We start from the raw sequence: 18478 nt of genomic DNA on the forward strand, positions 1-18478 counted from the left end.
TATATATATATATATATATATATATATATATATATATCTCAACTGGCCCCTAAAAATATCAAAACATAGGATGTTGCATGATGAAAGAGTTCTACGGTCAAGCAAGTTTGAGAAATACTACGGTTTTAAAAAAAACTTTTTAGTGATAATACACCTAGGTTAAGCAGAGCCTTTTAAATGATAACATGTATTGTGAATATCCCAGAGTGAAGTATGCCAGGGATCCCAAATTTATTTTAGCACACATTTTTTATGTGGGAACACCTATTAACACCCCATAGAGCACAATTTGGAACAAACTGAACTGTAACAATATTCAGTAGAACTGTATTCCTCAGACTTTGGGGATTCAACATAAAGAAATAAATGAGAATGTCTGAACTCATACACTATGGAAAGACACTAAAAGAGATTATACTCCAGATTTAACTTAAGTATAATTGAATCCAACAAGCTACAGATTTTTGTTTTTTAATTCTCTACTTATGAGTTACAAACTTACATAGATATGAACAAACCTACAAAACAAAATCACATCAGCTCAGCCTCGCACTGCCAGACAGCACCGAGTATAGGGCAAGGTTCTTCCACTCTGAACCACAGGCCACGGTTAAAAAGTGGCAGCCAGGCTCTTCCTCTCGAAGGGATAAAAGAGGAAAGCACCGGCATGTGTCTCACCACTCAGCATCCTGTTTGCCTACGGAAGTGCCCATCTCCTTGACTTACACTGCGAGCTCCACGAGGACAGGGTCCGGCAGAGCGGACACTTAGTAACTGTTTGGTAGGTGAGGGAATGAGTGAATAACGCCCTGGAGTCCCAAACCGGGTAAACACCTGCCCCTGGACCAAAGTGGGCAGGAATGTGGAGATCCAAAGATTTCCCTCCTTCAAGTTCCCATGAGCCCTGATCTCCCAGCCTCCTCCCTCCCCTGGGGACTCTGAGCTCCTCTCCCCAGTTCTAGACCTAAGACTGTGCTGGCAAAGAGGGCAGACGCCACCTGGTGAGAGAGAAAAAGGAGACACCAGGAGGGGCTCTGGCCGGCACGTGGGGTTGAGCAGAAAGAAATAACATCTCCTGGGGAGCAGATGATGCACTTTGTGAGGGAGGCTGCCACCGCCCCCCAGCCCTTCACCATTCTCCGGTTCTGCCTCCCTGCCCCCTCTCCGCCTCCCACTCGGAACCAGTGACTAATTGCATTGCATTTCTCTTTGACTTGCGTCACCCAGCAGAGAGCGTGTGGTTGTTTTTACAGCTTATTCTTTCAGGGATTCTAAGTGACATTTTATAAGTGCTCTCCCCCTGTCTTGAAGCAGCGCACCCTCCTGACTCTATCCCCCTCAATCTTTCTTTCTCTCCCCCTCGCTCATCTCCCTCTTCCTGGGACCACTGGTGAGGACAGGAACGCTCGGAAGGCAGGGGCAGGCCCCACGAACCAGCAGAGAGGCTTTTCTTGCCCCCTGACCTTTGGGAGACCCTGACAGGGAAAGCCCCTTGGAGGTACCCCTCACCCTACAAGAGAAGGCCCAGGCTGCATGGCAGCCTGAAAACTACCTGGGCTCCTTCCTTCATTCATTCATTCCTCCCTCCCTCCCTCCTTCTCCCCCTCTCTTCCTCCCTTCCTCCCTCCTTTCCTTCTATGAACATTTTTTAAACACCAGCTAAGTGCCAGCCCCAGGTACAAAGTGTCAAGCAAAATAAAGACAATTTCTGTCCTCCAGGTGATGGGTGGAAAGGGAGGTCCATTGTTATCCATCAGTAAACTGGCCGTCATAAGACAACAGGTACATGCTACAATCTAGAAGGCTGCAGGGGCTGTCACACTGTACTGAGTACACACCACACCTAACCTGGGGGAGAAAGGATGATCAGGGGCACTCAGACCAAACTCCACTACCAGCCTCAAATCTGCTGAGCTAAGAGGCCCCACCTGCTCCTTAGTGAAGAGGATGCAGAGATCAACATCAGGACAACCCCTGTTGTCTCGGTTTGTGGGGGCCACTGGTCAACTGTCACGAGAGTGAGCCCTTCCCAAGAAATGGTTTGGACAACATCCAAAAGGCTCCAGCTGAGGGAGAGCTCTTGCTCCTCACACGCACCTGGGCTGGTGGAGCCTGCACAGCCGTCAAGATCCCAGTGCCACGAGCGCGTAAAACCAGGAAAGTCTCGCTTCCGGGGCTGTCTGCGGGTGCGGCGCTGGTGCAAAACATCTAGCATAGCACCCGGCACACAACGGCTGCCCCCAAAACGTTACTTAACAGCATCTTACTCATCTAGTATTTACAAAGTGATTTTTCACCCATTATCTCCTTTGCTCCTTACGATAACCCTGTGGGGAAGTTGATATAATGATACTCATTGTGGGAGCCAGTATGCTATTCACCAAACATTTCCAGATCTCCTCTTTTCTGGGCACTTGGTAAGATTATACTTCCCTGCATCCTAGGAATTGGAAATGGCCACGTGATTTTCTCTGACCAACGAAATGTGAGCAGAATGACATACGTTACGTCCAGGGAGAGACTGTATGACCCAGTGTCCCATCGTTTGCCCCTACTCTCCCTGTCCCGCTGCCACAGAAACTGGCGACAGTTCTAATGGTGATGAGTTTGTCCGTCTGAGTCCTAGATGACAGGGATCAGAGCCCTCCGCAGAGCACGATGGATCTAATGGTGATGAGTTTGTCCGTCTGAGTCCTAGGTGACAGGTATCAGAGCCTCCGCGGAGCAGGATGGACACGAAAACTGAGTAGAAATAAGTCTCTGCCGTGTTAAGCGACTGAGACCACTGCGACATGAGCCCCCGCTGACCGATGTGCCCGAGTCACCGATAAGTAAACCAAGGCTGAGCTGGGCTAAGTGAATTAACACAGCGAAACAGCAGCAAGACCAGGACGTCAAGGGCATTCTCTCTCGCCCTAAGTTCACTATCGCAAAACTATTCTGAATCTTGAACTAGAACTATGGAACTTCTTTTATCTTTGTCATCAGTCCCTAGTATCTCGGCCTGTGGTAGAAAAGAACACATGAAATAAGTCAGTTCATCTCTATCTTCACTGAGTTGGAACTTCCAGTAGGCTCGGAACTTCCCAATTACAGCCAAAGCACATGGTATCAGTAGGGAGATAAGCCCTGGGCTCTGCCTCAGTCTCCCTATTAATGGCAGAACAGAGAAGATGGCTTAGGTCTCCAGTCCTTCCCTCTTTCCTATTTAGGGCTACGAGAGGAGACAAGTTCAGACATACCAGAACCAAATGACGGTTAGCAGGGGAGGCCACAGGTCCTGCCCACAAAGAACCGCAACCCCCTCGGCCCCGGGCCAGACCACCTGGTAGCTCTAAGGAGGCCTAAGAGGTCTGGGAAGACTGTGAATAACTGTCGAAAGAGCTCAGTCATCAGAGACAAGAAGACTGGGGCCTTTGACGTAGCCACGTTCGGCATAGACCGTTCCTCCTAAGAGAGGAACAGATCCAGCTCCATCACTTGAAGGCAAAAAAAGCCCACCATTACTGTTCTTGGCTTAGACTGCTGGTCCAAGACTTAATGGAAGACCCGGGTGCACCATACAGCCAGCTTCACCTCGGCCCAGGCCTGCATAATGGCCTTGTGGGCAGCCCGTCAGGCCTGTGGTCACTTATAATGTTTCTTATAGGTGCCTCTGAATTCACTCAGCCTTATCTAGCAGTTCCAGTGCACCAGGGCAGTGGGATGGGTGTGATATCCCGCTTCACGGTACCTCGACTCCCCAAAAAGCAGTACAAGCATGGCCAGGACAGGCAGGGGCCAGTGTAAACCGAGCGTCTACCAGGGGCCAGGCATTGCCCTGGACGTTTTACACACATAATGCATTCACACTTCACAATCTCACTGTTGGGTTAAATGCTGTTTTCTTCACGTTGCAGATGAGGAAACTGAAGCTTAGGAGGTAAGTAACTTGCAAAGTGCCTGCCAAGTATCAAGTACTCACAGAAACAATAATTCTTACTAGTGTCACCATCATCTCCATCATCATCATCGTTCGGAAGATCCAGACTTCAAAGGGCTCCAGGGTATCTCCAAATCTCTTCTTTGAGACATCAGCAGACTCATTAGATCAAAGTTTCTCAAACTTTGATGCGAATCAGAATCACCTCAGGAGTTCTAAAAGAAAAATGCATATGCGTGGTTTCTACCTCAGACTACCTAAACAAGAATCTACAGATTTGGGGCCCAGGCTGCGGTATCTTATCTTGCTTTCCAGATGACTGTAATATATGTCCTCAGAGAACCACTGACATAGATGAAAGGAAGTTTCACAGCCACCCGTCTCCTCACCCACACCTCTACTCTCTCACTCCTATGCCCTGGGATGACTTCTCCTGCCTTAAATCTTGGACGCCTAATCTCTAAACATTAGAGACCAACCCTCTATAAGGGAAGTGGCATGCGTGACTAAAGGAATAAGCAGCTTCTAAAATGGCCCCCAAATTTGATCCCCGTTTCCTGATATTCACACCTCTCCATGAGTGTGGGCTTAATTTATTGACTCATTTCTAACAAACAGAAGATGCCAGAAGTCATGGGATGTCACCTTCAATACTGGATTATAAAAAGACTGTGGCTTCCATCTTGGGGACCCTTTTTTGCTCCCGCACTTGCTCAGTCTCAAGGAATTCAGCTGCCATACTGGGAGCTGCCGCATGAAGAGGTCTGTATCGCAAGAAACTGACGTCTCTAGTGAGCAGCTCGCAGCAACGTGAGGGCCGCCAACGGCCATGTGAGTGAGCTGGGGAAGAAAGCCTCCCCCAGCAAGCCTTGAGATGACCGCAGCACCCGCCAGTCTTGATTACAGCCTTGTGAGAGGCTCTGCGTCAAGGGTACCCAGTTTCTTTACCAACAGTAAACTGTGAGACAGTAAATGGTCACCGCTGAAGCCACAAAATTTGGAGGTAATTTCTTAAGAAGCAATAGATAACTGATACAACTATCCTCGGGGCTAGAGCATTTTAAGAGACAGAATGACATTCCCCACCTCCAAAGATGCCCACATCCCAGTCCCTGGTACCTGTGAAGATGTGACTGCACATGGCCAACGGGACTTTGCAGCAGTGATTGAGTTAAAGGTCTCAAGATGGGGACATTTCTCTGAATTGTCCTGGGAGGCTCAGTGCGATCACAAGGGTCCTTAAATGGAGAACAGAGTGACATAAGAGTCAGAATCAGAGATATGGCATAGTAAGAAAAACTCAACTGGCCATTGCTGGTTTTAAAGATGGAGGAAGACACCAAGAGCCAAAGAATGTAGCTGGCCTCTAGAACCTGGAAAAGGCACGGACACAGACTGTCCCCTTGAGCCTTCGGAAGGAACGAGACCTTGCCAACACCTTGATTTCAGTTCCGTGAGATTAATTTCAGAGTTCTGATCTCTAGAACTGTAAGTAAGACAATAAATTGGTGTTTTTAAGCCACTGAGTGCGTGGCCATTTGCTACAGCAGCCACAGGACACCAATGCAAGTATGAGGAGCGTTTTTCCTGCACAAATGCATTAGTCTCGACACCTCTGTAGGAAGCGAGGCTTCGGCTAGTAAGGTTTTTTAGGAGGAAGCAGTGGAGTTCCTGGGAATAAGGACAAAGTTACTAGTTTGCCCCGTTAGGAGAAACCAATGGGAGAAGCGCAATTCCCCAGCCCCAGAGCACTGAGCCATCGCCCACCCAGTGAAACACAGACTGACCCCTCGGAAACATGCCGAGAGGGTGGGAGTAATTCGGGGCACTGTCAACACCACCTGAGACGTCTGTAGCATCGTCTCCAGGTGCCAGGCAGGCAGACTGCCCACACAATTCCTAACCAGCTTTCCTACGAGTATCATCGACTCTCACCCGCTTTCCCACCACTCAGCTTCCGGAACCCGGTGGCTGGGTCAAGAACAACGAGGCAGCAGGGGGAGCCCTAGACCTCAAGGCCACGATGGTTACTCAAAAAAGTAATCCCCACCCCACACCCAGCTCACCCAGAAATCAGCCTACTGGAATACTATTATATTAAAATTTCTCACTTTCCTTATTTGATCTAATTTTGTCCTAGGCAATCGATGAAGAAAGTGGAGAAACTAAGGCCCAGAGAAGTTAACTGACTGCAAAGCCAAGACTAGAATCCACATTTCCTGATTCCAGCCCTACGTTCTGCCTGCCAAACCACACTTTTCCCACTTTTAGCAGATTAAAATCTAATCATTAAGGCTGTAAGACAGATGACTGAGTTCCAAGTCTGGCTCAGCCATAGAATTGCTGCCACTTCCTTGTGCCTCAATGTCCTCATCCATAAAATGAAGACCTAGTCAGGAAACAAGACAGAGTTCATGACAGTGTCAAGGAGCAGGAATACAAAAATACTCAAAAAGTCAGTAGCCATCTCCCTCAGTTTTCCACACTAGAAACCATGAGGAGAAAAAATAAAATTTCTACAAAGTTTTCTTTTACAGCAAACTTTGAAAACTGGAATGTGGGTGTGAGACTACTTTAAGGGTTTATAAAATGACATGTGGATCACCTGTCAGAGTGCCAGGATGGGAATGCTGGTTTTAATTACACCGAATATTTCACTTTCTTATGCAGAGGCATAATCAATTATCTTATTTAAAGGCATTACGATAATGTGTGTGTAAAATGGAGCCATTCCCTGTATTGCATTAGATTCTACTAATTATAGGAGAATGTTTGGAGCTAAAATGCCAGCCTGTCATCCGGATGGCTGTAACTCAGGATTTGCATTCACAGACGGGAAGAGAGAACTTTGACAAAAATGGCATTCAGCTCGAGCTCGGCTAGCCTCCGCCTCGCTGGCTCCAGCAGCGTGGAGAGCACTGAACTTTGCTCTGCCCCACTCCTGTGGGCCACGGTGGGCGCTCCGTCCTCTGGCCCTCCCCAAGGGAGTGAGGCGGGAATGAAGGGTTGTCGGGGTGGGGGCAGGATCAGAGGGCAGCAAACCACACCAGCTGCAAAAATGGAAGAGTGAACTCCCTCCTGAAGATCTACCCGCCCTCCAATTTCATTCTGTTCCTAGGAACTGAGAATCTAAAAGTGACATTTAAAGAGATTCGAGTTCCAAAGAATTGACGACCTTTGGCTTTCTTGGGGAAAGCTATCTGATTTAATTCAATGCAACAAATATTTCATGAGTGCCTACTACGTGCAGCATGCTGGGGAACTGCCTTCGAGGGCACTGATTAATAGTATCGGCTCTGGAGCAGGCCGCCTGCACTGGCCTCTGAAACTTTCTAGACATGCACACTAGCAACACGATAACTCTGTGCCTCTGATTTCTCATTTGTAAAATGGGGACAGTCGGGCCATTACAAGGCTGAGAGGAATAATGTCTGTGAAGTGCTTAGAAGGAGCCTGACATCAATTAAGTAGCCAACAAAGCTTAGCTGTCATTACAGCCATAAACATGACATGCATGAACATGACAATCCAGCAGGGCGAGCAGGCATTCAAGGGGGGGTGGCTCCTGGCCCTTGGAGGGGTAATCACACCGATACTCAGCTTTATCATAACCATCTGCTTTATAGCAATGTATTTCACCTCTTGTATCTCCCTTTATCCTCCCCAAATTCATGATTATTCCTGATCCCCCCCAAAATTAAAAGGACCTTTCTGAGCAACAACATGAGTTGATTCTCCCCTCTCAAGATAACGCTCCCTTCTGCCAAGGGAAAGCAGGAAAACTGCACGGGAGGGGTCTACATTCACGGTCCCTTTCCTCCCACCTGATTTCTCCTCTCACCAGTGCACCTGTCAAGTTCTGCTCAGCTGCTGGCACACAGTCCCCAGACCAGGGCTGGACTATACTGACCGGGAGCCCTTCCCTAAGAGCAAGCTGGCCGAAGTCAGGGGGCCATGGTGAGCCAGGCCAGGGTGCCCTTGAGAGAGAACATTCAGCTTCAGCGCCATTCCCGGGCCTACTCCAGCTCCACTGGCCATGGATTCCTCACTCGGCCCTCCCCCTCCGCACCCCTGCCGAGGACCCGAGCCAGCTTTCTTGCTTCACGAGCATCTCAGGACTCCCTGAGCAAAGCGTTGGACCCTCATCTGACTGCCCACTGTCCTCAGGAGTAATGACTCCCAGATGAGACTGCACGCCTCCACTGCCCCCCTCAGGACTCGGCGACTTGGACTGTCCCATTCTCTTTGGTTGGAGAGCCCAACCCTAAGGCCTGGCCCAGCTGGACACTCTGCTGCCACCCAAGAGCTCTCTACACAGTCAGGCAAACTGTGACCGACTCTAAGCTGAGTACCTAAAACACCAACTTTCCAAAAGGCCAGTGAGGAGCAGGTGACTTCGCCCTGCCCTTCCCAGCTGCCACCACCATCTTTCCTCAACTACTCTGAGATTTTCACACCTGTGAGCAAGGAGAGTGACCACACACCCCCATTCTGTCCTCCCTGGGATTCACTCTTTCATGGGGTCCTGGCATTTGAGAGCAGAACGATCTGGGTACCCCTTTTCCTGGAAGTGACACTCAATCTCCAGCCTTAAAGCTTCTTGTTTTGATTTGTTTTTATAATTTTTTGTCCTTTTACAAATATCGCATGCCAAGAAAAAGTATTAAATGTTCATTACAGAAAACGTGGAATGTCCAAAAAAGTCAAAGGAAGAGGGGGGGAGGGTCGCCCACTAACCTTCAGCCTGGAGGCCACCACGGTTAGCATCTCCCTGTCGAGTTCTATAGATAGGCTTTTTAAAACTAAGTCACAGGTTGAGATTGGGAATGAGATGCGCTCAGAGCACTGTGGAAGTGTGGGATCCCTCGCCTGTGAGGCCTGCTTGATGGACCAGGCTTCCTCCCAAAACAAAGGATTTCCTGAGGGCCAGGCCAGGATGGCTACCGAGCTTTAGTCCCTGGAGACACCTGGGATGTCCACAGCTCTGTGTCCCTAACCTGGCTGCCTTGAGTCATTGCTGTGGTCTGAATGTTTGGGACCCCACTACACCCCAAAATTCATATGATGAAATTCTAACCCCCTGACATGATGGCAGGAGGTAGGGCCTTTGAGAAGTGATTAGGTCATGAAAGCGGAACCCTCGTGACTGCCATTAGTGCCCTCATAAAAGGGGCCCCCGAGAGGTCCCTCACCATTTCCACCATTTTTGGATACAGTGAGAAGGCGGCAGTTTATAAAGCGGGAAGAGGACCTCGCCCCACACAGAACTTGACTGCGGGCACCCTGATCCAGCCTCCTGAACTATGAGAAACAGATTTCTGTCATTTCTAAGCCACCTCGTCTGTGGTATTTAGCAGCCTGAACCGACAAAGACAGCCATCCTTCAGGTTTCAATGGGCCCCTGTACCCCAATAAATGTGTCCCACCCCCAACCCGTGCGTCCCTCCTGAGCTCAGGCCCACAGAGCCAACCAACCACGTCCCGACGTGTCCTCCTCACACCCAACTGCACGGCTGCCTCGTGCACCTTGGCCCAGGCCTGCTCCCCTCCCGCCCTCCCGCAGCGCTGTTTACTCACTCGCCCAGGCTGGCAACCCCCCGCGGCTCTGACTCATCCTTCTCACTCCTACCAGTCATTCATCGAGGCCCTTTGTTTTGTCTCGGAGACGTCTTGCACATCATTCCTCTCTGCACATCCCACCTCCACGCCGTCACGCTGCCTCACTGTGGCAGCCAAGGCCCTTCCTCACCAGCTCACTCCCCTTTCCCAGTCACACTGACAGTGCCTCTCTCCCCGTGTGGACTTGCTGTGTCCCGGCACGGTCCCGGCACCTGTCATTGATGCCCCTCCCAACGACAAGGTGCTTGTCGTGGGTCCTGCGCGAGAACCCAAGGCTCAGAGAAACCAAGCATTTCAGTTATCTATTAATAACTCACAAAGCACCCTAAAACTCAGCGCCTTGAGACAATGCTGATTTTTATTTCTCCCGATCTGGGTTTGTAACCTAGGTGACCTTCTCCAGGTCTTAGCTGGGATCACTCACACAGCTGCAGTCAGTTGACAGCTCCCTTGGAGCTGGAAGGTTACCCCACTCACACGTCTGGCAATTGGTGCTATAAAGGGGCACCTTGGTTCTCCCCCGTTTGGGTCATCACCCTACACTAGGCTAGACCAGCTTCCTTCTGTGAAGGTCTCGAGGTGGCATCCCAAGAGAGTGGAAAGCAAAAGCTACAGAATCTCTTAAGGGACAGGCTCCAGAACCTACTTAATGACTCTTCCACCATATTCCATTGGTCAAAGTAAGCCACAGGCAAACCTAGTATAAAGGGAATGGAGAAATGTGCTCTGCCTCTGACTGGGAGGAGTGGAACATCCCACTGCAAAAGAGACCTAGGGAGGGGCATTATTGTAATGAGGTAGCACACTGAGGTCCTTGTCCATCATCACTCACGCAGGTATGAACCAGGGTCTTCTGACGCCGGTGTTGTCCCGTCTTCACATTTGCTGCCAGACCTGCTTTCCACCAAGAGGAAGCCATTGGTGAATGGGTCACCAAGAACAGTCACAGTGGTGACACTGGAGGCTTGAGCTGTGCCACCCTGGATGAAAGTGGCTGTCAGCTGGGCCAACACCACCTCAACTTCCAGTAGCGCTGGCCGTGACAGCAGCAGCTCATCCCACCTTCTCACTCACTACATCCAGCTTGGCTTCAGCAAGCAGCATAATGCAGGACTCGAGAACTCCCCCAGGTCCCCAGACTCCATTAAGGAGCTGATTAAAATTTGATGCTCCCATTTAACACCTATTAGCAAACACAGTGCCCTCCTGCTAGAAGAGAACTTGGAAGAAGGGGCCTCCCCAGTTCCCAGCAGCACCCTTCCTGCCAAGGTGGCAAACCATTAGATGAAAGATGGAGCAGAGGTAGATGGGGGGAGGCAGCTCTTCCTGAACCCCAAAGTGGGCCTGAGAGCAAGCTTGCGTCCTCAAGTGCAAGTGCCCCACAGTGGACAGTGAGAGTGGGCCAGAGATGAGAAATGGGCATCCAAGAATCTGCAGCCCTACAAAATGGTGAGAGGCCACTGCCTCTCCCTGCCTTCCCAGTAGGCAAAGATCTAAATTGTCTAAGACCAGGAGACGCTGCATCATGGGAATGAGGGTAATCAGAGTATAAATGCTGCAGACTGAAAGAACTGGATTTGTTCTCAAAGGCCGCCATGGGAACGCCCTTCAAAAACTCCCAAAGGGAAGGTGATCTGAGAGAATCTGGAGCTTTCCGTCCCAGCCTTCCTCAGCAGAATGAAACATCTACTGGAGTCCCATGGCCCTTGGGACATGCTCAACTCAGTGTCATGGCGTAGAAGGGCTTCCCCGTCCCACCTCACCTTCTCTCCAGTGTCACCCCGCTTGCTCCCCCACCTGCACACATAACCCACTCACTCCCAACGTCCCAGCCTCCTGCAGTCAGCCCTGCTCTGCCCGCTCGCCGAGCAACTGCACCTCCTGCAGCCTAGAAGGCCCCCTTCCTCTCCCCAGCACGTGGTCCCAGTAAACCTTCACAGGCTTGAGAGACCGGGATCCAGCTCGGCCTCCCCTGGCGCCCCTCGTGGACGCCACTCTTTCTTCTTCCACGCCAGGGGTCTGCAAACTGCAGCCCAGATCCAACTGACCGCTCGCTTTTCTATGAACCAAAAGCGGAGAAGGCTTTTTACATGAAGCATTCGGAAAGAATCGAAAGAAGAATGTCAGGACATGTGAAAACGACGTGAAATTCAAATCTCAGTGTCCATAAAGTTTCATCAAAATACAGGTGCGCACGTTTGTCTGCATGTTGCAGGGCTGCCTCTGCATGACCACGCAGACTTGGGTAGTGACAGGAGACCACAGGGCCGGAGAGTCTCAAACATTTATTCTCCGGGCCTTACATAACAGAAAAGCTTGCTGACCCCGGCTGTCTGCTGCTACAGTTTTCATTTCCAATGGCTCTTGTTCTGGAATCATCTGTCTTCTCTGTGGATGATGAGCAGCTTAAGGAGGAATTCTGTTCAACTCTGTCCCTCGGGCCTCTTCCAGTTCGCGGGGAATAGTAGACACTCGATGCTCTTTTGCCGTCGGAAACACCTCTTCGCATCCCAGCTGCCGCAGGCAGGCAGGCCCCCTGATGCCTGGGGTCTGGTATTACCACTTCTCTTTGTCTCTCCAGCTCCGGCAGCAGTAGGTCTGCGGGAGACACTCTCCAAAGCAGAGAACAAATCCTCACCTATCGACAGAGAAACTGTACCCTAATGGGGTGAGCTGACTTGCCTGAGACAATGCAGTTAGAAGGGACAGAGCAGAGAGTCAAATGGAGACCTTTCCCTGCCAACCTGACACTAACTCTCATCTCGTCCACACCCGACCCATCACGTGGAGGGCAAGAAAAGCTCCTGGGCCTCGGGGCGCTGGGACTCTTTGGCAGCAGAGTCCCGGGACCAGAAGCCACTCCATGGGCATGTTTGTTGCGTGGGATTCATAAGCAGCATTTGTCTAATAAAGTAATTTCTGAACATCTCACATCCCCTAATTACTTGTCACAATAATGTGAGGCATCTCCTGCACGCCTGTTTCCCCATTGCTGGCAAGGAGCGGGAGCTCCTGGGCCTGGGAGGCGGAGATAAATATAGCCACTCGTTTACTCACCAGTTGAGGTGCCTGACTGCACAACAGTACACGTCGCCACCCTGACACATGCCAAGCCCATGCACACGCACTCGGGGAGCGACACCGCCTGGACCACATGACATCACTGACACTTCTCAGACCAGCCCTAACTTGGAAAGGGATACAAAGTTGTCCAGTATGGTGCCAACTGACCACAACTGGGACCTTCCTTTAAGAGGCAGACTTGGGTGTGACATGAGGAGAAATACTTCTAACGATGAGGCACTGAGTGATACCCAATCGTGGGCATTTTTCACCAGGTGAGGAAAGGTTAGCTTCTGAGGTCCCCACAGGTTTCGAGTCCAACCCACAGGTTCTGTGTTCTCCATGTCATCCTAACTCCCAGCACCCCCTACTCAGAGCCTTGACCATGGCCTTTATTTCCCCACAGATAAAGTGGAGGCCCCAGATAAAGTACCCGGGAAAGAAAGTCTGTGTGTGTGAGTGAGTGTGTGTGAGTGTGTGTGTGTGAAATTAATGTGTGTGTGTGTGAGCATTGATGTGTATGTGTCAGTGTGTGTGTGGCCATGTGTACATGGCCAAGTAACAGCATGTGTGTGAGAGTGTATGCATTTCCCATTTCCCCTCTTCCCATTAGTGTACAGGAACAGAGCTGGCCCCAAATTTTCCAGGATACAGCCCCACCTTAGACCAGCAGAAAACTGCTTCCTCCAGGCCAATTCTCCTCTCTCTCTTGGTCTTGCTCAAAGGGTCCCTTTCCCTTGCAAGGTACCTAGTGGACAGACTGAGACATCTGGTTGGGTGGCCTCTGTCTGGCTCATTCCAATGTGGGGATTCATTCCTGGGTCACAGGGCTCTCCTGCTCTCTGATGTCATTCCATGAAACACCAGGCCTTGTGCATGTTCACAGCGATGCCCTCAGAGCCAGTTGTGTGTCAGAAAATACAGTGGCATTTGCCGAACATCAAGACTGGACACGCCTTTGGGCAAACAGACCGGTAGTGTCACTTGGAGCAACAGATAGGCCATCCCTCTGCAATAAAGATGTCTCCCTTAGAGACCCCTTGATTCCAAACACCCCTGCCCAGCCAGCTGGGTCCACCAAGGTGTCCCCAGTCCATGGCATTTCTCTCACTAGTTATTTCAGAAGCCCATATTTTGTTTCTTATCATTCCCTTCCCTGTCCCCTTCTCCTCCCTGACCAAGCTAAAGCTTCCTGCCGTCCCTCGGTAAGCCTAGGAACCAAAGTAGAATACAGATTGAGCCCAACCTGGGTTGAAACTGCATCTGAGTCTTAGTTGTGTAAAACGGTGCAAGCCGTTTAACCTCGTTTAGGCTCAGTTTCTTCATCTGTAATACCAAGGTAATAACATCTATCTCTAAGGGACAATTGTCATTTTTGCCGACCCAGAAAACATTCCCCTAACTTCTGGTGTCGACACCATGGTTTTCCTTTGAGTAAATCATGTCTTTCTCACGCTTAGTCCATGCGGTTTAGATGCGGCTGATGCTCCATCACTGCAAGTGGGCTGAGAGCCCTGGCTTGGCCAGCAAGCGTACAGCAACTGCCTGCCATAGTGACTGGGTCAGGAAAGGCCGTATGACCTTGGCCAAGCCAACGACAGTCCTCCCTGGGATTTGTGCTGAAGCTCTCTTTCCTTGGGAATTGCTACAAAGGTGGAATCTAAGTCTAGAGCTGCCAGCGGCCATCTTTGCCACCACTTGAAGCATACCTGTCTGAAAACAAAACCAACACAGAAGAAAACAGAACTATAAAAAAAGAAATTCCTTAGGCCATTATTTAATAATATGCATCTGGCCACGTCTGACGTTCACCCTTGAACTTCCCAGTGACCTGAGCCAATAAATTTCCTCTAAACTGTTTGAGCTGTGCTTCTTTCACTGGCAACTAAAAGTCCTGACTAATACCACTACCTCAGGGCTTTTGTCAGAATCAAACGAAACAGCATGTACAATCACCTAGCAGGCTGCTGGCACATAATAGGAACTCATTAAATATTAGTCACCTTCCAAACAAGAGAAGGAAGGGAAAAGTGCCAGTGGACACAAGACTGAGAACACAAGAAAGATGTATAATCAACAGAGCAAGAGCCTGGATGAGCCAAGAAAGGATGAGATCAAAGTGTGGGTGAGAGGCTTAGCCCGGGCTGAGAAAGGGACACTTCTTCCTTGAGGGCAGCAGGAAGAAACTCCAGGACATTCAGAGGGGTTGAGAGGGAAGGAGGAACGTTGAGGGACTTCACAGCAGGCAGCTTGGTCTCCTCCAGCTGGGAGTTGAGGTCTTCTGCCAGATGGGGCACATGAGTGGCCTCAGAGGCTTGAGGACAGCTGAGAAAGGTTGGATCAGCTGCTGTAACTATTAGCAGAATAATGGAAGCTTGCTCCATAGCAAAGGGCCTGATGCCCACGGCAGCTGAGACCTGGTCCACACAGACTCATGCCTTTTTTCCTACAATGTTTCTTTGGCTCTAATTCTATCTCCCTTTGGAGTCTTGAGAAAAAGACACTGCATCGTGCTTTCTGGGAGATGAGACAAGCTCAGGGAGCCAAGCCCAGGAACTCCCCCACCTCCGAAACACACAGCCCTTATTTGGAGACAATTCCTGTTGAACCCAGCCTCCTACCTGTCCTGCTTCTGCTAGAAAAAGAGAAATTGGTTCTCAATAGAAGCTACTCTTCTACTTAAGCTTTGTCTCTGCTTGTGGGGTTCACTCTCTGCAGTAACTCCCCTAATGCAACACACCTGAGGCCTATCGCCTTCTTAGGCCCAACTCTTCACCTAGTTACATGGAAATCCTACTCAGCGCTCAAGGCCATCATCCCAAGGCAAATCTTTCGGAATGCCCAATTCAGTCCCTCCTTCCTTCCTCTAAGTCAGAGGTTGGCAAACCTTTTTCTTTGCAAAGGTCCACAGAGTAAATATTTTAGGCTTTCTGGGCCATACGGTCTCTGTCCCAAACAACTACTCAACTGTGCAGTTGTGAAGAAAAAGCAGCCATAGACAACACTTAAACAAACGAGCATGGCTGTGTTCTAATAAAACTCTATTTATGGACAATGAAATCTGAATTTCATGTAATTTTCACATGTCACGAAATATTATTCTTCTCTTGATTTTTCTTCCAACTATTTAAAAATGTAAAATCATTCTTAGCTCACGGGCTATACAAAAACAGTCAGTAGACCAGATCTGGCCCATGGGTCATAATTTGCCAACCGCTGCTCTAAGTAAAGAACGGCAATGACTGCTACTCAATAAATTCCTACTCCACACAAGATCTTCTACTTCTATTTCCTTACCTAGTCACTTATCTAGTCATCAGCCTTATTAGGTCAGTAGGATTGTCCTCATTCCATAATTTAGAAAACCTGAGTTTCCAAGAGCTTTTGTGACTTGCCTTAGAGTACCCAGCTTACTAGATTCCAACCCAGGGCTGTCTGCTCCCAAAGTCTAAGTACTTCATCAAACTCCAAAGCCTTTCTCAGCTTTCCGAGCCCACCTCCCTGCACTGCCTCACACTGGTCTGATTCGTAGTTGTCTGTAATCTTGACTTACCCCCCTGCAGAGGTGTTAAGTGCCTGAGGGCAGGAATGTGTCTAATTTATAACCCCAACTGCCTAGCCTTGGGCCAGCCCATCTCAGCCACTCAACAGAGCAAATCGCGCAGTGAGGCTGGTGTTCCTTTGAATGCAAGACCACAGAGCACAAAGCACCCTCAGCACTGCCCAGCAATCCTAGCATGCTTTTCAAGAGACAATGATTGAATACGTCTTCTCTCCATATCTCTCCTCCATCCTCTGCTCCCCGCCACTCAGCTACTGATCACCCTTCATGCTCCATTTAGAAAGAGAAGTCACACTTGGATACTCCCTTAACTACCATCACCAAGTCCACAAACGTCGCTCCATCTGAAGCTGACTGCATCTTCCGCCCTCTCCCCACTCATGTCCCCCAGCCTCTCTGTGCCCCATGCTGCTCCTTGAACAGACTATGCACATTCTCAACTCAGGGCCTTTGCCTTTACTCCCCTCCCCTACTCACCTGCCTCCTTCACTCCCTCACGCCCTCCAGTCTCAGAGCAAAGGCCTGCCCAGGCCTCCCTTACTCTGAGGTCTTCCAGGGCCACCCTATCCAAAATTGTCCTCCCTTATCTTTCTAATCCATAACTTCACTTTATCTTTCTATGTTTCTTCTCCCAGGTCACACTCCCTAATATTATTCCACATACGTATGTGAACATGTGTTTCTTTCATGTCTCCCAAGTACAGTGTCAGCTCTTTAAGAGCAAGGAAGGACTTGATCTGTTTCGCTCAGTGATGGATCCCCACCATCTAGAAACAGAGAGCAGGTTCTCAGTGCATATTTTTGAAGCACTAAGAAAAACCAGAGTCCCAGAAAAACTTTTGCCAAATTCTCATTCCTTAAACTTCTCATCCTTGTAACTTTCTCTCCCAGTACCCCAGAGGCCTCCCTTCCTGGCCCAGGTCCCAGAGACCCTTTAGGAAACACTCTCCTCCCTCTGCTGCCCTAGACCACAGCTCCAGAGTCTGTTGGCATCTGAGCTATTTCCAGGGCCTTGTAAACCTTCTTTAACTTGGGAAGCCCAGAATGTCACTAGAAACCAGTGCAGTTATAGGCCTTTTAACTAGGGCTCCTCAGTGCTCATTTCCCCAGAGGCACCTCAGAGGCCAGGACTGTGTCAGGCCAAAAGGGAGTTGGTGAGAGTGCTCATCTTGGTTGGAGCAGAGCGTTCTTCCAGCTAAGGCAGCATCTGCTTGCTCGGGGCCACCAGGAAGGGTCGGCAGGAGGGCAGCTAAGGGCCCAGTAGTGGATCCAGGGTTCCACACCCCAAATCAGAACCTGGGATTGGCTGGGGTTGGAGGGTCTCCAGCAGGATCAGCTGGGGTGGGATGGGGCGGCACTGACTGCAAAGTGAAGCCCATCTCTTGCAGAGAATCCAGAACTGGCCCTACAAAGTAGCTCTCCGGTGGCACCTCCAGGAGGCCATCTACAGCCCCGGTGCCCGTCTGCCCGTCAGACAGCCGATGACACCGCACATCAGTGTGAGTCGGTCTTCTTCTTCTTCTGCAGCCCATAGCTGCTAGAGGCTCATGGACTGTGACTTTTATGTCCCCAGAGTGGGTATCTAGCCATTATTTGCTGAATAAAGACATGGCCCAGGAGAGGCAGCTGGAGTCTGCAGTGTGGGGTAGGAAAGGGTTCCCGGACAAGTCTACCACAAATCTGGCCTGGGGGGTCCGAGGCTGATGACTAGGATGGGCATGTCTGCACCACTGAGAGCTCGGCCACCCCGAGACTGAGGTAAGCTGCTGCTATTCCAGTCTCTGGAGCTCATCTCCTGAAAGCACTGAGTGTCAGAGCTGGAAGGGACTTCTGGGGTCTTCTAGCTAACCTCCTAAATCAAAAATGCGGGAAGCCGACACCCAGAGCTCCTGCTGTGACACCTGGTATCAGAGCGGGACTGCTGGGAGAGGGGCGGGAGGGCCTCCCAGGCACGTGGCACTGGGGGAAGGGGCCCTTCACCCCTAGGGCTTCTATCGCATCACCCACAATGAGCTGCTGAGCCCACAGGGCCGGGCTGCGCCCCCAGCATCTGCATTTTTAACAAGCCCCTCAAGAGATGCTGAGGCAGCCATTCCGCCACTGTTTAGGAAGAGTCAGCTGGATGCACTCCTTTCTTGATAAATGATTAACAGCTTAGAAATGCCAAACGATGCAATGCTAAGAACCATATCCTTCCTCAGCTCCTTTCCTAGTGTCAAGTGTGGATGGCTCCCAAAGTCTGAAGGGTACAGAGGTCCCTCCTCGAGCTCTCCCTGGCCAGGAAGGCGATGTCCTTGGGAGGGATGGGGCAA

The 18478-nt window shown here is 50.2% G+C and overlaps 1 protein-coding gene across 1 annotated transcript in view; it reads right to left on the reverse strand.

The window, feature by feature from the left end:
• NTRK3 (neurotrophic receptor tyrosine kinase 3) overlaps window positions 1-18478 on the reverse strand; it is a 427675-nt gene that overhangs the window by 392735 nt on the left and 16462 nt on the right. The window contains exons 2-3 of the mRNA XM_039858221.1: window positions 5042-5160; window positions 3965-4137 (exon numbers count right to left, since the gene is read on the reverse strand). The gene's annotated coding sequence lies outside the window, so the exon portion shown is untranslated. The remainder of the gene's footprint in view (window positions 1-3964; window positions 4138-5041; window positions 5161-18478) is intronic.

This window comes from Pteropus medius, unplaced genomic scaffold, assembly GCF_902729225.1.
Source record: "Pteropus medius unplaced genomic scaffold, Ma_sr-lr_union100, whole genome shotgun sequence".
Taxonomy (NCBI): domain Eukaryota; kingdom Metazoa; phylum Chordata; class Mammalia; order Chiroptera; family Pteropodidae; genus Pteropus; species Pteropus medius.